This window comes from Bombina bombina, chromosome 3 (genome assembly GCF_027579735.1).
Source record: "Bombina bombina isolate aBomBom1 chromosome 3, aBomBom1.pri, whole genome shotgun sequence".
Classification (NCBI taxonomy): domain Eukaryota; kingdom Metazoa; phylum Chordata; class Amphibia; order Anura; family Bombinatoridae; genus Bombina; species Bombina bombina.
The window spans coordinates 1,131,428,168-1,131,452,487 of record NC_069501.1 but is presented as its reverse complement, the minus strand read 5'-3'; positions in this window follow the sequence as shown (position 1 = coordinate 1,131,452,487).

Here is a 24,320-nt window from a genome sequence, read left to right as displayed (position 1 = left end):
AGAACTGTAACCTATCTCTATCCTGTTTTGTTAGGAGGTGTCAGGTGAAAACAGATCATACAACTAAATATGCCTTTAAAAAACTAGTGTGCAAAAATATGCCAATAAATCTGAATCACTTTGTCTTTTGACACATCATAACAAAAGGGGCTTACATTCTATGCATAAAATAAAATGTTCTCAATAAAAAATTAAAGCACTCAAGGTGTGTTTTTTTTTACATAATCACATATTAGAACTTAGATTCATAACAAACAACCTTAACCTGGCTAACATCAGAGCTGTGACCTATCTCTATCCTGTTTTGTTAAGAGGTGTCAGGTAAAAATAGATCATGCAATAGAATATGCCAGTAAAAAACTAGTGTGCAAAAATGGGTCAATAAATCTGAATCACATTGTCTTTTGACACATAACAAAAAGAGGCTTATATTTTATACATAAAATAAAATGTTCTCAATAAAAAGTTAAAGCATTCAAAGTGTGTTTTTAAAAAAAAATAATAATCACATATTAGAACTAGATTCCATAACAAGCAACCTTATGCGTTAATGTGAACTGCTGCGAATGAACAACTGATTTCTCATAATAAATCCTAATTTTGATATATGGATTGCTTGAGTATATGCTTTCATTACAAAACATATGTATGTTTACATTACATTAACAATTCTAGCGAGGTCAATGGACATTCCAAAGAAACATATCATCACATAATATTGCAAAGAACAATGGCCAATTAAAGCAGGTCTATCCCTATCACATGACCATATTACAACCGTTGATAAAAAGACCCAACATTCTCAGTTTTCAAATGAGTAAGCACAGATTGAGACAACTCAAACAGGTTCCGCTTCTCCATCCGATCATGTGACAATGTTGTCATGCCGTATCGGACCAATCACCAGTGTTTATCTCACATCTTGATTTTTCCATGTGTAAGGGTAAATAGTGAGTACGATAAGCAGGAATCCAGTTGTATACTTAATATGTGCAGAGAAAACATTGCACTATTATCAGAAGTGAAAAAGAAAAAGTGTGAATAAAACTAGTTAAGCAGCTTATACATTTATATAGTGAAAAATCAGCATATGGAATCAAAAGGATCTTATGCATATCATTCATGGTTTTAAACAAAGCAAAAAACAACAACAAAACAAAACAAAAGGGCACCCTGATTACTTGTTATCATAGTATCTTATCTGATATTCTTATAGCTTTTAGGTAAAAGAAGACATATGTCATTAGAAACATACAGATAACCACTAGTAACATTTACATGTCTAGCTTAAGACAACACTTTTCATAGAGCACTGATGATGTAACTTGATGTAAGGGAGCAAATAATACCTAAGAATAGTGATCAATAAACTCAACTAAGATAAGAATCTCTCATAACTTCAAAAAGAGCCATACAAATAATTTCAGATGTGATATACAGTAGTTGTTTACAGAAAGGCTGCAACTTTAGTGTCCTTATTTAACCCCCATTCTCCATAGGTTTTTAGGTTAAATATCCACCACATTTCCCTTTTCAACAGCAAAGATTCCATGTTTCCTCCTCTCCATGACTATTTAACCTTTTCAATCCCTACCCAGTTGATATTGGGTTTAAATTTATTGCATTGGTTACAGTGTATAGGTACTCCATAGTCCTTTTTCGTTTTCTCAATCTTGGTAAAGTGTTCCAAGACCCTAGTTTTTAAAAATCTCGATGTCTGGCCAAAATACTGTATTTCACAGTTACAGGTCAGCAAATAGATCACATTAGTGGTCTTACAAGTGATAAAATTCTTAATATTATATTGCTTCCTTGTAACTGTCGATACAAAAGACTTGATCAAGCATTTTTTATAGTTGCAGGCCTTGCATTTTCCACATGAGTGGAAACCCACAAGGTTATTAATGATGTGAGGTTGTTTGGGTTGCATCCCCCCTGATTAAAGAGGGTGCTAAGATGTTTTTAGAGTTAGTTTTCCTATACACGATCTTTGGCCTGTCAGGAATTATGGTTTTAAGAAGCTCATCTTTTTCATGGATGTGCCAGTGTCTGTTGATTATTTTGTTAATCTTTTTAAAATCCTTATTATAGGTGGTTACAAAGTATGGAAACATATTTCCATATTTTTTTCTTTGTGATCTTTGTTAGCCAGAAATTCTTCCCTGTTGGTATTTTGAATTGTTAATCTATCAGCCTCCACTAAATCTTCTCTATACCCTTTCTCTACAAACCTATTCTTAAAAAATTATGACTGTTGTTTATAGTCTTCTGGATTACTACAATTGCTGCATATTCTATGAAATTGGCTTTTTGGGTATCGCTTTTAGCCAACTAGGGTGATGGCAACTTTCCTTCTTAATATATGTGTTTGCGTCACATTTTTTAAAATGAGTCCTAGTAATTATGTTTTTGTCTATACTTTGGATCTCAAGACCTAAAAAGACTATTTCTGTCTTGTTAATATTAGGAGTACATTTTAAAGACAACTCATTTGAATTTATGAATGAAATAAATTCCCCAATTTTCTCTATGTCTCCATCCCAGATACAAATCACATTGTCGATATAGCGATGCCAGAGCACCAAGTTTGCACCAAATGGATTGTTCTCCCAAGTGGATTACAAAAAAATCCATAAAAATATTTGCATAACTTGGTGCAAACTTGGTGCCCATGGCAGTACCGCAAACCTGTAAATAATGTTTACCATTAAACCAGAAAAAATTATGTGTTAAAATTAAACTAATAGCCTCTATTAAAAAATCTAACATATTGGGGCTTAAATCAGAATCTTTTGATAGTCTCCATTTAATAGCCTCCAAGCCTTTCTTATGTTCTATTACTGAATGTAAAGAGGTAACATCCAATGATATCCATGTTAAGCTATCTTTCCATTCAACCTCTTTCAGAATCTTTAAAATGTGTAGTGTCTTTCAAAAAGGATATTGCCTGCTGTGCATAATTGTGTAAATAATAATCTATAAATGAGGATAAATTTGAAGTGAGTGAATTTATGCCACTTATGATGGGGCATCCTGGTGGATTTATGGGGTCTTTATGCAGTTTTGGTAAAAAGTACAAAATGGGTGTTATTGAATTACTTACAAAAATTCAAAAACCTGTTGAGAAATTAGTTGTTTGTCGTACGCTCTTTTTAATAATATCGGCAATTCATCATAATAACCAGCTTTGGGATTGCTTTTTAATAACTCATATGTACCTCTATCATCCAGGATCCGATTGGATTCCTGTAGATAGAATTCTTTACTCATAATGACAACTCCTCACCCTTTGTCCGCCCCTTTTATCACAATGTCTTCCCTTTACTGCAAAGATTGTAATATCTGCATTTTACTTTTATTTAAATTGTGTTTGGTTTTGTTTGGATTATTATGGTTATCAATATTCTCTTCAAAGTCTCTTAAGAGCAGTTTTCCAAACACTTCTATATTGGGACCTTTTGAGTTAGAAGGGTAAAAAGTGGAAGACTTCTTAAAGGTGAATGTTTTTTTTGGGGGGGCACCTGGGGTTCTTTGGTGGTGGCAAAAAAATTGCTAGAAGTATTGTCCTTATTTAAGAAAAATCTTTTGACAGTTAGTGATCTCAGTTATCTTTGAGTGTCTAAGAAAAGCTGAAATGAATTGGCTTTACTTGTTGGTGCAAATTTTAACCCCTTTTTTTAATTATTTATCACTATCTAAATATTATTACATATTTTGTGATATATCTAAGCAGCTTCTTTCTTTCTCAGATGGTTAGGTTGATATGAGGGCACAAACTTTTACACCATTAAATATATATTTTTTATATTAGAGCAATAGATCAAATTAAGCATTATTCCCATTAACTGAATTTAGACAAATATAAGACTTGACTTAATATTACCACTGAAAATGTTATAATATATATTTAATATATTATTTGATACAACTAGAAGTTAACTGTATTTAATACATCATGCAAGACCTGATTAGTTTGCAGATTGGTGACAACATATACCAGATTTAATGCCTGTCATTTTTATAGCATTTCCCAAAAATGCAATAAACATTGCTGAAAGTCCATAGCCAGCACATAAAAGGAAAGTAGCTAATAAAAGTACGTTTTCTAGGGGGAATACTCACTGATGTTAAAAAAATAAGAAAAAACCTATAAATCCAAAAATATGGATTTTTTTTTGCTATATTAGCTATATTTATAGTTAAAACGGCATTTAAGAAAAAAACAACTATATATATATATATGTAGGGCTAGATTACAAGTGGAATGCAAACAATGGTGCATAGTGCATATATTTTGTGCAACATTGAACAAAGAAGAACACACAATCTGGTATCACAAGTGGATGGTTTAATATTTTAATTAATGCATTTTTTAAAGAAAAAAGAAGACACATAATAACCAAAACAAAAACAAAAAACAAAACCCAAAACAAATCAATAGCTATACATATCAGATTATTCAAATAAAAAGCATGTGAAGAATTCTTCTTGATACCACCTAATGCAGATAGAGGAAAAAAAATGGAGACACACTTACTGAGGAGAGTGCAGAAAATAAGAGGAACCAAAGAAAAGAAAAAAAAAAACATGGTTGTCATCTTATGGTTGTCCTTATGTATAATCCATAAACTCTAGTGATGAAAGAGAAAGAAAACAAAACACTTGAGTTATGGTACCCCCTGGTACACTCCATCACTCTGGGGAAAACAAAAACAAAACAAAAAAACACCTGTTATAGTGCCCCCTAGTACAACCCATCACACTAGTGGCAAAAATAGAGAAAAAGAAACATACAAACAAAAAAAAAGACTTGTTATAACCAAAACATCGTAACGCAGTCAAACTTGTTATAGTGCATCCTGTACTTGTATAGGCGTGCTTATTGTGTTTGTATTACAAGTGGTGAGTTAAGTGTCACGCTCGCACACAATCCAAAATGCAGCAGTAAAATGTTGTGCTTTTTAAGACCAGAAATAGACCATTATTATCAACAGTGTTGAACCTCACTATTTGTGCACCATTGACTTAGTGCACCTTCGGCTTTCCGCTTGAACGATATCCAACATAAATTTTACTGAATGTCGCCATAGTAATCTATTATGCGAGGGATAGCGTACCACACTATGCAACATGCAGATGTTAGTGCCCCCTAGACTATCACTTGAGCAATTAAAAATAACTTTGAACTTGATTGTACTTGTGAGATAGCACTATTATTTTTTTTCTCCGCTTGTAGTCTACTGTAGATCTTAGTGAATTGTTTTGCACTCTAGGGACACACGTATTGAAGGATATTTGTAATGTGTTTATTTTATGTCCCCTGCTGAGGTCAGTTAGGACAAATATAAATTAACTTTTGTACTGACTAAGCAATTACTAGACACAGTGGAAAAAACACAATTTCAGAGTTAATTTACAGGGGGAAAAATAGTTATGAAAGTACATTTCAAAGTTGATTTAACGTTCCTTTAGATTTAATAAATAAACATAAAGAGTAGTATCAGGGTATTAAAAAGTAAGAGAGTTTTTGTGTGAAGTGCAGAGTAACAGGTGGTGTTTTTGGGTACATTGAACATTAGAGATGGGAATGGCTGCTGCAACAGCATGAAATTGTCAGAGGTTAATGACCAATACCAGACATTAGTTTGATTCAGGTACTCTTTATATACTGTACATACAGGACATCAATATTGTAGGCTAATATTTAAACAGTATGTAGTTTTGCACCTTAGAACCATGTCAACATTTTTGTAAGCTATAAATGTATGAGTCATGTGCGTAATATTCCCACTGCAGTTACCTCCATCAATATATCTACTGGACCTCTATAATAAAATTGTATATGTATAAGTGCTTCTGTAAATTTTCCTCACTGTAATAATTTAATAATCAAAATTCATATCTGATGAGTGGTGATTATGTCTGCCAAAACATGCTGAGATGTGGAGAGACATAGTATATTAGTTTATAAATCCACAGATCACATTTTTATGAATATGTGTGCTCTTACTATGAGCAGTAATAATCGCTACTTCTTGAAAACAAATCCAGGTATTCTTTATATCAGATCTCTGCCTCTCTTCTAAGTACATACATTGCTAGACATATCCCTCTTTATATGCGTTTGAAGCACTTAAATAGATATATGGACAGAAAGATGCATAAGTAGATACAGTATATAGAGAGCTAGAAAGACAGATGTTTGTGAGATAATGATGTAATTTTTAAAGTATGTTCAATTTTCCCAATTTGTTTGTATATATAATGCTGTGTGTCCCAAATACAGGCCTCGCTTCCATTGAGTCGTAATTCAGTTTGCGTGCACTCGCAAACCGTTAAATATGCTGTCGAAAGCAATAGCGTTTAACGACTGTTTCCAATGGCGCGTTATACCTCTATATCGGCTTCCGGACTTCGGCTGCCGAAAAGATTTTCGCGTCCCATAGAAAGTAATAGAAGCCGTTAATCGATAAATTATACCAGGTTTCCATTGAAAGCGCTAACCGTTAATACACTGTCGGAGGCTGTCGATACATTGAGACATATTACCCCCCAGCTCAACTAGGTGTAAAGGAGGAAAAAAGAGCTTTTTGAGGCCTGTTTCTCATTGAAATTGCAAATCAAAAAAAAATTTATGAGTGTTTCAATGTACAAATAACATTATATATGCTACATTTATTGGTCCTATGTATAGGAATATTTGCACCCATGTTGTCATAGAAATTTCAATATGTATGTGCATATAAAAGTATATGCAAGCACCACAATTATGGAACGACCTCCCGCACACTTTTAAACCTTCCCCATGCCTAATATCCTTTAAGAGATCCCTCTCTACATATCTCAAAACAGAATGCACCTGTCATTGTTGATTATATATTTCCTACCTGTTCTATGTTAAATTTTTGGGCATATGTATTATTATTTTTTTTTTTATTGTACCCATTGTATCAATGCAATGTTTTGTGTACCCAGGACATACTTGAAAACTATAGAAATCTCAATGTATCTTTCCTGGTAAAATATTATAAATATAAATAAAATATCTACCTATTCAAAATGAAACCTTTGCCCAGGGATGCTATATATAATCTCAATACATATAGAAAAATAATTCAAAGGAAATAAGTTGTTTATAATGAAGATGAGTTTTATTATTACAGATTTACCCTCATTCAAATGTAATTTTCAATGTGAAAATCATATTTATTCAATACAAAACGATGACACATTAAAGTTATGTGTCATAGTACTAATATTTATAAAATATATGTAATGTCATGTCTGCTAAAGCAGATAATACATTTGCAATATTTAGACTATTAACCAAAATACATAAGTGCTTAATATTCCATACTTCAAGAGATATGAAGTATTGTCTTTAACATGGAATTATTGAAACAATTTAAAAGTGCATTGTGCATTGGTCCCAGGGAGAGTCTGTGTCTGTTCATATGATGTCAATTAAAATGTATTAATCACCTCTATATCATGGCAATCACATATATGTTGTGTATACATCATTGCTTAAATATCATAAAGATACATTTATCTAATTATTCTAAATATTGAATAATAATCTTGACAAAAAGGAGTGCATTAGTCATGATAGGTATTAGTCATGATAGGTATATATTTCAGATATTACATTCCACATAGGACTATAATGAATGCAAGGTGTTTGGCCATATCAACAGGAAGGAATATTTACTTTTCAACTCTTCTATAACTGTATAAGCCTTATTAGCTTCATCTGAAGGAGCAAACAACATATGCTTGTGGAATATAAATCATAACATTTACACATGTCACGTTGACCAATGTTAGATAGCATATACTGTATAAATTTCAGACACGTATCCCCAAGTATTCTTAAACGGCATAATATCCTCAATAAAAGGACACATACATTTATCAACAATGTACACCTGCATATTAATTGACATCATGTGAAATAAAAATGAATAAAGCTGTTAATGTTTTGAAAATAAACAGCTATTAAAACAATTTTGAAATATATTTTCTAATTTTGATTAGAAAAATATATGCATATTTATGAGATGGAAATCACACTTAAGAAAGTGCTTCATAAAAAAAAATTAGATATTATATATCTGGAAATAATTTAAAAAGAAAAATACTTATTAATGCTTGCGGCGGGATTTGGCCTTTGGAGGAGAGGTACTTGGGATGGAAGTGTGGCGTCTTGGGCGACGCACACCAGCTGACTGGGAGGCTAAAACATGCGATTCAGGGTCCTGCAGGGAGATAACGGAGGATGCGAGTGAGGAGGGAGTTTGCGGCCTATCTGCAACCCTCTCCACTGCCTCTGCCAGGCGGACGAGTGCGGCATTATGTATGTCCATCTGGCTCTGTAGCCTCCTGAAATCCTGCTGCTGCTGGAGCCTAGTAAGTCTAAGCTCCCTGTGAATGAGCCTCAGTAGAGCATCCTGCTGGGACTGTGTGGGGATATTGGATTCCATGGGGGGCACTTGTGGCTGTATAGGTGTCTCCGGCACATATTCCTGGCTCTGTGTGAGGTTGTCGTCACTCAGTCTTGGGGACTGTGTGGGTGGCTCAATATCCAATTGAGGACAGACATTGGAGGGGGGGGGGGTGGTGATTGTTGTTGTGGTGGTAGTGGTGGCGGCATTTGTTGTGCCATGGGAGGGTGCTGAATCTGTTGTTGAGGTGGCATATAGTACATATGCTGCGGTGGAGGATGTATCTGCTGATGCTGTGGTGATGAAGGATGCATCTGCTGATGCTGTGGTGATGAAGGAGGCATCTGCCGATGCTGTGGTGGTGGAGGATGCATCTGATAATGCTGTGGTGGAGGATGCATCTGATAATGCTGTGGTGGAGGATGCATCTGATAATGCTGTGGTGGAGGATGCATCTGATAATGCTGTGGTGGTGGAGGCTGCATCTGATGATATGTCCTCCCAGATGAATATGGGGATGGGCCAGGAACATTTTCAACCTCATAGGCCAGTGGCTGTTGCTCATCTCCTTCAAGTATGCTGAGGTAGGAGTATCCAGCTTCAATAACATCCCCCTCCTCCTCCTCACTGAATTCCGGAACATCACTGGCCTCCGGTCTTGTTGAGGACTCATACTCATGTTCCAATTCTGAAAAATAAATTGTAATTATAAATTAATCTGATGAAACATCTAACATTTGAAAATCAATTTTATAGATATAGATATAGTTTTATATATATATATATATATATATATATATATATATATATATATATATATATATATATTATTTCTGTATGAACTTAAACATATTTAACCAGAGGTGTATATTTAAAGATTGTGCCTCTAAGCGACTCTTTGTATTACACATAGTCCATATATATGATATAGATAGAAAGAATTTAAATCTATACCCTTGCTTGTTTGAGCAGATAGCCACTCCAGAAATCAGGATGAATATATCCACTACAACTATGTTAAGATGCCATTAAAGGGGCAATTAAGTACAAATTAAACTTTCATGATTCAGACAGAGCATGCAAATTTAGTCAACATTTTATATTTTACTCCTATTATCATATTTTCTTCCTTCTCTTGGTATCTTTATTTGAGAAGCAAGAGCCAGACAATTTTTGTTTCAGAACCTGGGTTGCTGTTGCTTATTGGGTGGCTAAATGTAGCCACCAATCACGAGCGCTAGCCAGGGTTCTGAACCAAAAATGCAAAGTCTCCATAGCTTACATTCCTACTTTTTCAAATAAAGATACCAAGAGAACAAAGAAATATTTATAATAGTAGTACATTAGAGAGTTGCTTAAAATTGCTGCTCTATCTGAATCATGAAATAAAAAAATTGGGTTTACTATCACTTTAAGTTACTGTGCAAATTAGACTTTGAACCATGTAAAACATTACTTGTACTAATCCTACCTAGGTATGTTTTCCACTGATGCTTGAACACAATTGATTACTAAACATATATAATATATGAACATTCTATATTCTGTATTACACATGTGTATGATTACATTTATATTTTAAAAAACAAAGCCGATATATATTTCTGATGTTAACATATATTTGTTAGAAATAAAACATTTATTACATATGATATTTAATATTCACCTTCATGGACCTCTTCAGCTGGCACTGATGTGTCCATTGTCCCCTTACATCCTAGGACAGATTCATCTGAGATGACATTGGCCATCATCTCCTCCCATGACCTTAGGTGTATTCTCTTGCTAGGACCACCACCTGTCCCATGTGCATATTTGGCCTGCTGTGCCAGCTTAGCTTTGGTTTCCCTCCTGCAGTCATGATAGCGGTGTTTAATGCTGGCAGTAGAACGATTACGTCCTAAGCAGCTGACTGCCACTCGAATCTCCTCCCACAGCTTATTCCGGACAGCCGGCCTCAGGTTAGGGTTCTCCAGCTGAGCTGCCCTCTCCAAGTATGCCTCAACAAGAGCCTCCTTCTCCTCCTCAGAGTACCTCTCCTCTCTTAGCCTGCCCTTCACACCTGAAGGGCCAGCAGACACAGACTCTCCCTCCTGTGACTGGGGACCAGCCCTCTCTACCTCCTCTGTCCCTGCAGGCTGTGACAGGCTACCACCAGCCCCACCCCCAGTTGCCACAGTCTGCCCCACTTTCCCTTTTCTTTTTGTGCCTAGCTGAGGCTGACTCCTCCTCACTCCTCCCACCTCCATTCATCTTCCACCCTCTCTCCTTCCCTCCTCTGCCAGGGTTTGAGGAAGGACAAATCCTCCACCCAAACCTCGGCCCCTATTCCTGCCCATACTACTCCCTACTTCCCCCCTCCCCCTCCCTCTATCCACCCTCACCACTGCCCTCCCCCTAGCCACCCCCTTCCCAACTCCACTAGGCCTATCCATCCCTTTCTCCTTCCTCCCTAACTCTAACCTAACACTAAAGTCCCTAGCTTACCTAACTACACTAATTCACCTAACTAAACCCTAAATTAAATAGCCCCAAAACTAACTACCTAACCTATCTAGACCCTAACTATCTCTATTCTATATCCCTCAAAAAAAAAAATTGTGGGGGTGAAAATAAACAAAGGGATGTAAATGAAAAAGGAAAAACTAAGGAGGATTAGAACAAAATTATAGAAAAATAATAAGGGATGCAAATGAAGAAAGGGGTGAGCTATATAGTCAAATGAACCAAAAAATATGGGATCTAAAAAAAAAAAAAATAGGATGGGAAAAATGTATATATAAAAAAACAAGTTATATAGTGAGGAAGGGAAGGGTAGTCAAAGGGGGGATGGGAAGTGGAATAAGGGGATTAATGAAAGGAGTAATAAAGGAAGATGGGGATATGGGGGTTAATGAAAAAAAAAAAATGTGAATGTGTTTGTATCAAATAAAAGTGTGTATGTGTGTGTGTGTGTATTTGTGTGTATAAACTAATGTGTGTTAATTAACTAATGTATGGATGTGTGTGTGTGTTCCTAATATTATATGAGGCCTACAATAAGAATATATGAAAATCAAATATCAAACTCTCCACTAACTCTCAAACAACTCTCAAAAACCCAAAACTCCTACCAACGCAACTAGCTCCCGTGTCTTTCTCTCTAGAGGCGATCACAGGTAAAGAGCGCAGGCGCAAACCGTTATTCTTATAGACAGAGGTCGGGTTACCATGGCAATGCACTTGTTATGGCGCGCTTTTCGACAAATCCGACATCGGTTGGCAACGCAAACTTACGTACGGCCGAAAAGAGCGACTGCGCGCAACACGCTAATCTTTTCAATGGAAACCTGGTACTAAAATGGAGCCGTAAATTACTTTTAGCTGTCGTCCGCTTCGGTAGCTTACGGCTCCATTTTTAACGACTCAATGGAAGCGAGGCCACAGTCAGTTATATCATAAAAAAACTGTTTTGCGAGAGTTTGATTAAAGGAAAAGAAGCAACTTTAAAAAGGTAGATTTATAGGAGAAGCTTTTTGGGCTATGTGGAGCAGGTTCGCACAAGCAAGCCTGCTGCCACATATTTAAGAAGCAGAAACTACTTCTTCCTCTTTAACACCTAGAGGTGGCGAGATCTTTCACCCAACACTCACAAATTCAGGGTGATTGACATCCCCTGCTCTATTGCAATTGGATGCGCAGGAGCAGGGGGCAGCATTGAACAAGAGACCTATTGTACATTGTTAAATGTTGCTGTGTGATGCAGCATCACAATTGAACCTGTCCACCTGGAGAAATGATTAATTTTGCCCAAAGAAATAAAAGAAAAAAACAACATTTAGCAAGTCTGAACTTTACTTCTCGTTAGCACCAGCATAATTAGACAGTTCCAGTGTATGTTTGATTAATTGGTTAATAAATAACATAAGTCAGGGACTGGTTGAACAATTTTGTAAAACAAAGCAGTGTTGTTATACATTTAGACAGGTTATTTCTCTGAGTCATATCATATATTACACCTACTGTGGGCAATTCTATTCGTATTTAGAAAATGTTTATACATGCAACATAAATCAAGTTTTATATAATGTTTAATACATTTGTACACATTGTACCATCAGAAAGATAGTACAGTACTGTAATCAGATAGTAATCAGTTGTTAAAATAAATATAGATAGACTATAATTTGTGTTAGAACACAAAAACCATACCAAAGATGCAAGCAGAGAAGGTTGTGACCTACTGGCTGAGAAAATTCGTAATTTTTAATAATTTTATATTTAATACAAATATTAATAAAAAAAAGTTAGGGTTTTGGAATAATTCTGGATTTTGGAATATCTTGGATTAGGGGATTTGTACCTGTACTACATATATTGCTCCATTTTAAACAACATTATTGTAATTGTAATTTTGTGTGCTGGAAAAAAAAAGTGTATGATTATTTCTGTATGGCTATAAATGCTTTATTCTTTATAAATTCTCTACGGATAATCTAAACAATACCAGATTTTATAGCGCAGCCGCTGCTCTTTAAATTTAACCTTAGACTTTCTGCCTAGAGATTCCTAAGGGAATTTGGGAATGCAGTGACACACACATTTAGCTGAAAAGTTATATGGTTGTTAGAAATTACTACATGTTTTTCATGGGACAGTCTATTCAGAATTAAACTTTCATGATTCAGATTTTAAACAACTTTTCGATTTACTTTTATCATCAAATTTGCTTTGTTCTCTTGGTATTCTTTGTTAAAAACTAAACCTAGGTATGAAGAATTTTGGTGTACGAAACGGTATCAAATTATAAAATAAAGTGTTTTTTAGTAACTCTGTCGATTCCTTAGTCTGCCTCATTTTCTTTCAAAAAAGTTGACCTAGTGATGATATGAGTTCTCTGCCAGCAAATGCATCCTGATATTTGTGCGATGAGTCTGTGTCAAAAAAATACATCAAATTATTGGACTGATGACCATAGCACATGGCAAGCTTGGAAATCTCACTTCTCTTGTATTCTTCAACATTCAAGTTACTTGCACCACAGGTATGCCAGCACCGATGTTCCCCCTAATGAGCGCGGCAGCGCATTGATTTCTATTGTCATGCGCACTTCTTACTTACTGCCGCTCATCAAAAGGGCCGTTGATCATCTTGGAGCCCTTAGCGCGCCAAAAGTCTCATTGCGCAGTTGAGTAAGCGCCGGCAGCATCGTCGCATGGGGAATCTGTGTGGAGTCCTAAACCGAGGTGGAAGGAGCTTCTGCATAGTAAGTTTGGGGTAAGCCTCGCACATTGCGTTACAGTAGTGACTACTGATTAGTAATTACTCATCATTGGGCTCAATATTCTATAAATTCTCTGCACTGGCGATACTATCAAACATGTCTCATGATGAGACATGTTTGATAGTATCGCCAGAGTAGAGAACTTATAGAATATTGAGCCTACTGATGAGTAATCAGTAACAGACCGCAGCAGGCTAAAGGTTTTCTGATAAACTGTAAAAAGGCCTTTTCCTCCAGCCTCCCGCAGCTCCCTGTGTTACTTGGGTCGTGTTTGTGTATGCCCAGTCTGCCCTTTTCCTGTCCTCTAGAGCTTGGCCTCAGGCACATCGAATAACTACTGTGTGGCTGTCAGACGCCATCAGTCTGGCTTTTCCTTTTATGCGGGGCTGTCCAGCACCCCCGGGAAGCATTGTCCTGTGAGGTTTCTGCCCAGCCCGACCGATAGCGTCTGACAGCAACACAAAGTAGTTCTTCGATGCGCCTGAGGATGTCTTTTGAACCTGTCCTGCTCCCTGTGGAGTGTCACTGGCCAAGCTCTGGAGGATAGGGAGGGGGCGGACTTGGCATACACAAACACGACCGCCTCAATCTCACTAAGTAGAACTCACTGACAGGGAGAGGCGGGTTTAGCACAGGGAGCTGCAGGATGGTTGTGGAGATTGGAGCTGGAAAGTGACAGGAGATTAGAAGATGTATGAAGACACTCAGGCCTAGATTTGGAGTTCGGCGGTAAAAGGGCTGTTAACGCTCCGCGGGTTTTTTTCTGGCCGCACCATAAATTTAACTCTGGTATCGAGAGTTCAAACAAATGCTGCGTTAGGCTCCAAAAAAGGAGCGTAGAGCATATTTACCGCAAATGCAACTCTCGATACCAGAGTTGCTTACGGACGCGGCCGGCATCAAAAACGTGCTCGTGCACGATTCTCCCATAGGAAACAATGGGGCAGTTTGAGCTGAAAAAAAACCTAACACCTGCAAAAAAGCAGCGTTCAGCTCTTAACGCAGCCCCATTGTTTCCTATGGGGAAACACTTCCTACGTCTGCACCTAACACTCTAACATGTACCCCGAGTCTAAACACCCCTAACCTTACACTTATTAACCCCTAATCTGCCGCCCCCGCTATCGCTGACCCCTGCATTACACTTTTAACCCCTAATCTGCCGCTCCGTAAACCGCCGCCACCTACGTTATCCCTATGTACCCCTAATCTGCTGCCCTAACATCGCCGACCCCTATGTTATATTTATTAACCCCTAATCTGCCCCCCACAACGTCGCCGACACCTGCCTACACTTATTAACCCCTAATCTGCCGAGCGGACCTGAGCGCTACTATAATAAAGTTATTAACCCCTAATCCGCCTCACTAACCCTATCATAAATAGTATTAACCCCTAATCTGCCCTCCCTAACATCGCCGACACCTACCTTCAATTATTAACCCCTAATCTGCCGACCGGAGCTCACCGCTATTCTAATAAATGTATTAACCCCTAAAGCTAAGTCTAACCCTAACACTAACACCCCCCTAAGTTAAATATAATTTTTATCTAACGAAATAAATTAACTCTTATTAAATAAATGATTCCTATTTAAAGCTAAATACTTACCTGTAAAATAAATCCTAATATAGCTACAATATAAATTATAATTATATTATAGCTATTTTAGGATTAATATTTATTTTACAGGCAACTTTGTAATTATTTTAACCAGGTACAATAGCTATTAAATAGTTAAGAACTATTTAATAGTTACCTAGTTAAAATAATAACAAATTTACCTGTAAAATAAATCCTAACCTAAGATATAATTAAACCTAACACTACCCTATCAATAAAATAATTAAATAAACTACCTACAATTACCTACAATTAACCTAACACTACACTATCAATAAATTAATTAAACACAATTGCTACAAATAAATAAAATTAAATAAACTATCTAAAGTACAAAAAATAAAAAAGAACTAAGTTACAGAAAATAATAAAATATTTACAAACATAAGAAAAATATTACAACAATTTTAAACTAATTACACCTACTCTAAGCCCCCTAATAAAATAACAAAGCCCCCCAAAATAAAAAATTCCCTACCCTATTCTAAAATACAAATATTACAAGCTCTTTTACCTTACCAGCCCTGAACAGGGCCCTTTGCGGGGCATGCCCCAAGAATTTCAGCTCTTTTGCCTGTAAAAAAAAACATACAATACCCCCCCCCCAACATTACAACCCACCACCCACATACCCCTAATCTAACCCAAACCCCCCTTAAATAAACCTAACACTACCCCCCTGATGATCTTCCTACCTTGTCTTCACCATGCCAGGTTCACCGATCCGTCCTGGCTCCAAGATCTTCATCCAACCCAAGCGGGGGCTAGACATCCACTGAAGAAGTCCAGAAGAGGGTCCAAAGTCTTCCTCCTATCCGGCAAGAAGAGGACATCCGGACCGGCAAACATCTTCTCCAAGCGGCATCTTCTATCTTCTTCCATCCGATGACGACCGGCTCCATCTTGAAGACCTCCAGCGCGGATCCATCCTCTTCTTCCGACGACTAGACGACGAATGACGGTTCCTTTAAGGGACGTCATCCAAGATGGCGTCCCTCGAATTCCGATTGGCTGATAGGATTCTATCAGCCAATCGGAATTAAGGTAGGAATTTTCTGATTGGCTGATGGAATCAGCCAATCAGAATATAGTTCAATCCGATTGGCTGATCCAATCAGCCAATCAGATTGAGCTCGCATTCTATTGGCTGTTCCGATCAGCCAATAGAATGCAAGCTCAATCTGATTGGCTGATTGGATCAGCCAATCGGATTGAACTATATTCTGATTGGCTGATTCCATCAGCCAATCAGAAAATTCCTACCTTAATTCCGATTGGCTGATAGAATCCTATCAGCCAATCGGAATTCGAGGGACGCCATCTTGGATGACGTCCCTTAAAGGAACCGTCATTCGTCGTCTAGTCGTCGGAAGAAGAGGATGGATCCGCGCTGGAGGTCTTCAAGATGGAGCCGGTCGTCATCGGATGGAAGAAGATAGAAGATGCCGCTTGGAGAAGATGTTTGCCGGTCCGGATGTCCTCTTCTTGCCGGATAGGAGGAAGACTTTGGACCCTCTTCTGGACTTCTTCAGTGGATGTCTAGCCCCCGCTTGGGTTGGATGAAGATCTTGGAGCCAGGACGGATCGGTGAACCTGGCATGGTGAAGACAAGGTAGGAAGATCATCAGGGGGGTAGTGTTAGGTTTATTTAAGGGGGGTTTGGGTTAGATTAGGGGTATGTGGGTGGTGGGTTGTAATGTTGGGGGGGGGGTATTGTATGTTTTTTTTTTACAGGCAAAAGAGCTGAAATTCTTGGGGCATGCCCCGCAAAGGGCCCTGTTCAGGGCTGGTAAGGTAAAAGAGCTTGTAATATTTGTATTTTAGAATAGGGTAGGGAATTTTTTATTTTGGGGGGCTTTGTTATTTTATTAGGGGGCTTAGAGTAGGTGTAATTAGTTTAAAATTGTTGTAATATTTTTCTTATGTTTGTAAATATTTTATTATTTTCTGTAACTTAGTTCTTTTTTATTTTTTGTACTTTAGATAGTTTATTTAATTTTATTTATTTGTAGCAATTGTGTTTAATTAATTTATTGATAGTGTAGTGTTAGGTTAATTGTAGGTAATTGTAGGTAGTTTATTTAATTATTTTATTGATAGGGTAGTGTTAGGTTTAATTATATCTTAGGTTAGGATTTATTTTACAGGTAAATTTGTTATTATTTTAACTAGGTAACTATTAAATAGTTCTTAACTATTTAATAGCTATTGTACCTGGTTAAAATAATTACAAAGTTGCCTGTAAAATAAATATTAATCCTAAAATAGCTATAATATAATTATAATTTATATTGTAGCTATATTAGGATGTATTTTACAGGTAAGTATTTAGCTTTAAATAGGAATCATTTATTTAATAAGAGTTAATTTATTTCGTTAGATAAAAATTATATTTAACTTAGGGGGGTGTTAGTGTTAGGGTTAGACTTAGCTTTAGGGGTTAATACATTTATTAGAATAGCGGTGAGCTCCGGTCGGCAGATTAGGGGTTAATAATTGAAGGTAGGTGTCGGCGATGTTAGGGAGGGCAGATTAGGGGTTAATACTATTTATGATAGGGTTAGTGAGGCGGATTAGGGGTTAATAACTTTATTATAGTAGCGCTCAGGTCCGCTCGGCAGATTAGGGGTTAATAAGTGTAGGTAGGTGTCGGCGACGTTGAGGGGGGCAGATTAGGGGTTAATAAATATAACATAGGGGTCGGCGATGTTAGGGGTAGCAGATTAGGGGTACATAGGGATAACGTAGGTGGCGGCGATTTGCGGTCGGAAGATTAGGGGTTAATTATTTTAAGTAGCTTGCGGCGACGTTGTGGGGGGCAAGTTAGGGGTTAATAGATATAATACAGGGGTCGGCGGTGTTAGGGGCAGCAGATTAGGGGTACATAAGTATAACGTAGGTGGCGGTCGGCAGATTAGGGGTTAAAAATTTTAATCGAGTGGCGGCGATGTGGGGGGACCTCGGTTTAGGGGTACATAGGTAGTTTATGGGTGTTAGTGTACTTTAGGGTACAGTAGTTAAGAGCTTTATAAACCGGCGTTAGCCAGAAAGCTCTTAACTCCTGCTATTTTCAGGCGGCTGGAATCTTGTCGTTAGAGCTCTAACGCTCACTGCAGAAACGACTCTAAATACCGGCGTTAGGAAGATCCCATTGAAAAGATAGGCTACGCAAATGGCGTAGGGGGATCTGCGGTATGGAAAAGTCGCGGCTGTAAAGTGAGCGTTAGACCCTTTAATCACTGACTCCAAATACCAGCGGGCGGCCAAAACCAGCGTTAGGAGCCTCTAACGCTGGTTTTGACGGCTACCGCCGAACTCTAAATCTAGGCCATAGAGTAAGAAAAATAATGGTTATGATGGGAGACTTTTGTCAGTAAAAAAATATAATTTTTTTGTTGCAGTTATTAAAATGAAAAAAAAACATATCCTACGTGCTTTGTTTTCAAAACAGTTTTTACCCTTTTTTTTGTTTAATCAATACTTAATTTTTTAATGTATGTTTGTTTTCCTTTTAATTATTTTTAGCCTGCCTTGGTATCTTTGTCAGTTCTGCATAAGTGAATCCCATGAACTGTTGCTTAGCTTGTTTGCACAAACTCAACCACTTTAGATTCTGCAGTTTAGATAAATTGTTTGCTAAACAAATGTTGTGTGTGAGGGAAAGTGGCTGTGTATGTGTGTGAGAGGGAGAGTGGCTGTGTGTGTGAGTGGCTGTGTGTGTGGCTGTGTGTGTGTGTCTGGCTGTGTGTGTGTCTGGCTGTGTGTGTGTGTGTGGCTGTGTGTGTGAGTGGATGTGTGTGTGTGAGTGGCTGTGTGTGTGTCTCTGTGTGTGTGAGATGTGTGTTTGTGTGAGTCGCTGTGTGTCTGAATGTGTGTGTGAGTGGCTGTGTGTGAGGGAGAGTGGCTGTGTGTGTGTGTGAATTTGAGTGACTGTGTGTGTGTGTGAGTGAGAGTGGCTGTGGGCTGTGTGTGTGTGTGTGGGGGGGAGAATGGCTGTGTGTGTGTGTGTGTGTGTGAGAGAGTGGCTGTGTGGGTTTGTGTGTGTGTGGGAGAGTGGCTGTGTGTGTGAGGGAGAGTGGCTGTGTGTGTGTGAGGGAGAGTGGCTGTGTGTGTGTGTGTGTGTGAGGGAGAGTGGCTGTGTGTGTGTGGGGGGGGGGAGAGTGCCTGTGTGTGTGTGAGGGAGGGAGAGAGGCTCTGTGTGTGTGAGGGAGAGTGGCTGTGTGTGTGTGTGTGTGTGGGTGAGGGAAAGTGACTTTGTGTGTGTGAGGGTGAGTGAGTGTGTGAATATATATTTGTGAGTTTGTGTATGTGTGTAATTTTGTTTTCAAGTGCAGTAGTGCACACATTTTTTTTGGTCACTTGCCCAAAATTTGCACAGGTAAATTTGTTTGCGCCCAGTGCTCAAAGAAATTAGAGGGAACATTGGCCACCACTAACTATGCAAGCCATGTATTTATTCAAGAACCATAAAAGGGACAGTAAACACTGTATAAATTGTTTAGTTATGCATAATGAAACAAAGTTGCAATATTTTTTAATTATTTATTTTGTCCCCCCTTTTTATGTAATTTAGCTCTGAAAATTGAGCATTTTCTTGAACTTGTAATGCTCCTTGTTGACTTCCCAAGACTAACTCTGCTACATATATGTTCCTAATTGGCTTTATCAGGTAACAACTGCAACAAATCCCCTTCATACTAACTGTGTGTCAGGGTGCCAGAAATCAGACTGAGACAAGAAGTTCAAAAATTAATCACACCTTTATTAATAACAAAAATAATAAAAAGTCCATAAGTCACATAACAAGCCAGGAGTCAAAATCAGAGCTTTTAGTCAGACGAGCTGAGAAACAGGGATCGGTACAGCGCCAGAGGCCAAGGGACAATTATACAAAACTGCCGATACGTTTAAAAATGTGGATTTATTACAATCAAATAAAATAATAAATTGTACAATAAGATAAAACCAAGTGGTGTAGTGGCGAAAATAGCCAAACAAGTATTAAAACATATATAAAACCATAGGACGGTAAGTGGAGTAAAAAACTTTAAAATCAGGAATAACTAGGCATTCATGTAATTACGTAGAAGTCTAGGGTACATAAAAAGGTTGGTAGCGCTGTCTGAGAATTCAATGGGTGTGATGTGGTGTGTTTGTGGAGTAGGTTATGGATCCATATATAGTGTACACTGTGGTGAAGTGTGGGAGGTGCGTGCAAAGTTGTGCAAAATTATGAGAATAACCCTTTTCAGAGTGGACCTGGATGTGGATGCTTGAAAGCTACCAGAGAACGAATACAATGTAGCAAAATACAACACAGTAAAAATGGTTACAGGTAGAATGTGACAAAGTGCAACACAGTGAAAATAATAAAACTGGATGTAAAATCACAAGTAAAAAATACCGAATGGGAACTAGGACTCTGACGTAAAGATATCCAATCAAAAATGGTGGGGGGTCCTAAAAAAACAAATAGGATGCAAATTGAAAGTCAAATAAATAGTCAATGAAAAATCCAAAAATTGATGCTCAACAAAGGGGGGATGGAGAACAAAGTCAGTGCAAAAATCGGTGAAAAAAGGCGAAAAAAGCAGGCAAAAAGAAAAGTTAATCCATTTGTTATCCAAATTGTGACCAATAGGTGATCCAAATATATCGCAGTGGTGATAAAAAATAAAGTCTAATCACAACAAAGCCAGGTGGAAAAAAAAAAGGAAATATAAAACAAAGTGTAATGGGTGAGACAAGATAAATTCCAGGGATCCCAATGAACTTTAGGCAGTCAGCGGCTCAATATTGTCGTCCCTAGTAGATTCCTGCAACCCAAAATAATAACATAGCGTAATACAGTAAGAAATAGTAATAATCGAGTTGAAAAGATGCTTACCAAAGGGTCTACGCGTTTCGGTCCTCAAAAGACCTTTTTCAAGACTGATCCAGTGGTAAGCAAAGCATCTTTAAATAGGGGTTTACTGGAATACCCGGATGTGGCTTACAGAACATTCCACTTCCGGTTCCGCTCGGTTTTTGGAAATAAATTGCTTTAATTTGTCAGATATATGGATTATTTGTCAATATATTCCATGTCATATAAGGGGTGTTTCAGTGAACGTGCTTATGGCAACATTATTGCATGTATTTGGATGTATCAAAAAACGGAAAGCGAAAGTCGTGACTTCACTTCCGGTTTACGGACCAGACTAGCATGCCTCTGTATCCTCACCTGATATTTAGTACATCCAAATTAGACAACTGTTGCAGCATGCTAACCAATTAGCGGCGAAAACCCCAGACCCCCTGCCTTTTGGGTACTTACAAAAAGAAACACAATTGTCAGTTGGAGATGCCATATGTATCTCTTAAGTGTATTTTGCAACACTTATGGTAATCAAAAGTAACTGAAAATAAAATATAATACAGAGCACGGCCAACATTTAGACCATCTTTGTATATTGGAAGTTTCGAGTGCCCTATTTTGGACTCAACGGGTCTTGATATATATTCATACATGTGTACAGTATATGACATTATCATAATATCATGGCACAATTTCTTATTAGGCAGGGGACCAGGTTCGCGCCCAGCTATGCCAACTTATATATGGGCAAATGGGAGAGTATATTCTGGGACTCCTGCCCAGCGAGCGCGGACCTGGTCCTCTACCGCAGATATATCGATGATATTCTTATCATCTGGAAAGGTACAACACAAGACCTCATATATACTATTGAGATTATGAACAAAAATGTTCTAAATCTAAAGTTTACCCATATTTGGAGCCCAAAAGAAATAGTCTTCCTGGACTTAAAAATAGAAGTCCATAATAGCAAATGGGAAACGTCCACGCACTTCAAAACAGTTGATAGTAACAACTATGTGCATTATAATAGTTGCCATCATGAAAAATGGATAAACAACATCCCCAAAAGTCAATTTCTAAGAGTTCGAAAAAACTGTTCGAACATCCAAACTTGGGAGAAACAAGTGACCCGCCTAAAAGAAAAGTTTGTAGAACGAGGCTATAAGGAAGAAGATCTAAACCTCAAGATAGAGGAAGTAAGAAAGGTGGAAAGGAAAGATCTAACAAAGTACAAAGAAAAGAAAGGATACGGGACAGAAGGAAGACTCAATGTACCAATGATCACAGAGTACAGCAGTAACAGATATATTATGGAAAATTTTTTTAAAAAACACTGGCATCTGCTGAAGGACGACGAGATCATTGGGAATTTACTCCCTGATCGACCCAGCTTTGTATATAAAAAAACAAGTAACCTAAAAAACGTATTAGCTCCAAGCTTGCCTCGAAAGAAAAAAACAAAAACACACGACTTACAGGGAAAACCACTGAAAGGGTATTTCCCATGCCACTCTTGTAAAGCTTGCAAGAGAGGGATTAAGACTAAACAAGTCCATTCATTCCAAACTGGAGAAGAATTTACAATTAAAGACCTTATCAGATGCAAAGACACAGGGGTCATCTATCTCATCGAGTGTTCCTGTGGCCTCCAGTATGTCGGCCAGACTTCAAGAAGCCTCAGAGATAGGCTGAGAGAGCATATATTACTGATCGAAAAACAAAATAAGGACACCATACTATATAAACATTTTTCAGATAAACACAATGGCAGAATACAGGAGATGAGATTCATGGGCATACAAAAAATAATGAAAAATTGGAGGGGAGGGGACTTTGAAAAAATCCTTCTCAGGGCAGAGTCGAAATGGATTTTCCTTCTGGACTGCCTACACCCAAAAGGTCTAAACAATAAAGAGGACCTGGCCCACCTCTTTAATCAGTAATAAGAATCTACTCCTATGCCCACCTATGATTCAAATCAAACGTTAGGTCTCACCCACTTTCCTCCCACATACATGAAAACATCTTACTTAAACTCATCTGAACCTTAGAATAGTTAGTTAGGAATACCTTCCCTCCTAAAAGAATTACTACACGTACTCCTAGACATAACAGGACTAATGGTATATTACCCTACGATTACATAATAGAAGTTCCCTCTACATAAATGCTATGTATACAAATACCCTAGTCGGGTCCAATGTTAAAACGTTGGGTTCATCAATCCCTGCTCATACACATTCATCAGTTCTCCTTATATGTAAGTGACACCCGATATTATGCTCGACTTCGAAAAGACAATCAACCAGCCTCTCATTAAAGTAACAACTAAATATAGAATAACCCCAATTTTGACCTCAAAGTCTAGTCTGCTCCTTTTACTCTTGATTAATAATATATCGCAAAAATATATCGCTAAGATACACCTAAAATTAACTTCACACTTAACAAATACTAAAATATAATATATTTGAGTACCCATATATCGCATAAATATATCGCTAAGATACACCTAAAATTAACTTCACACTTAACAAATACTAAAATAAAATATATTTGAGTACCCATATTAGGATAACATAGCCAACCCTAATTACTATTTTCTAAAGTAAATGCTATATTACATCCAATAGATTTTTGTTCTGTAGCGAAAAACGTTTCCTCAATATTACCAACATAAGCAATCTGATCATAGGCACCACCTATGAACGATTGGTCTCACTGCCTGGTATCAGTTCATGATAACCCAAGGCACCATATCAATCCACTTTTCAAAACGTGGATAACAAGATGCACTGTTATTTGACCAAAACCCTGCCTAATAAGAAATTGTGCCATGATATTATGATAATGTCATATACTGTACACATGTATGAATATATATCAAGACCCGTTGAGTCCAAAATAGGGCACTCGAAACTTCCAATATACAAAGATGGTCTAAATGTTGGCCGTGCTCTGTATTATATTTTATTTTCAGTTACTTTTGATTACCATAAGTGTTGCAAAATACACTTAAGAGATACATATGGCATCTCCAACTGACAATTGTGTTTCTTTTTGTAAGTACCAAAAAGGCAGGGGGTCTGGGGTTTTCGCCGCTAATTGGTTAGCATGCTGCAACAGTTGT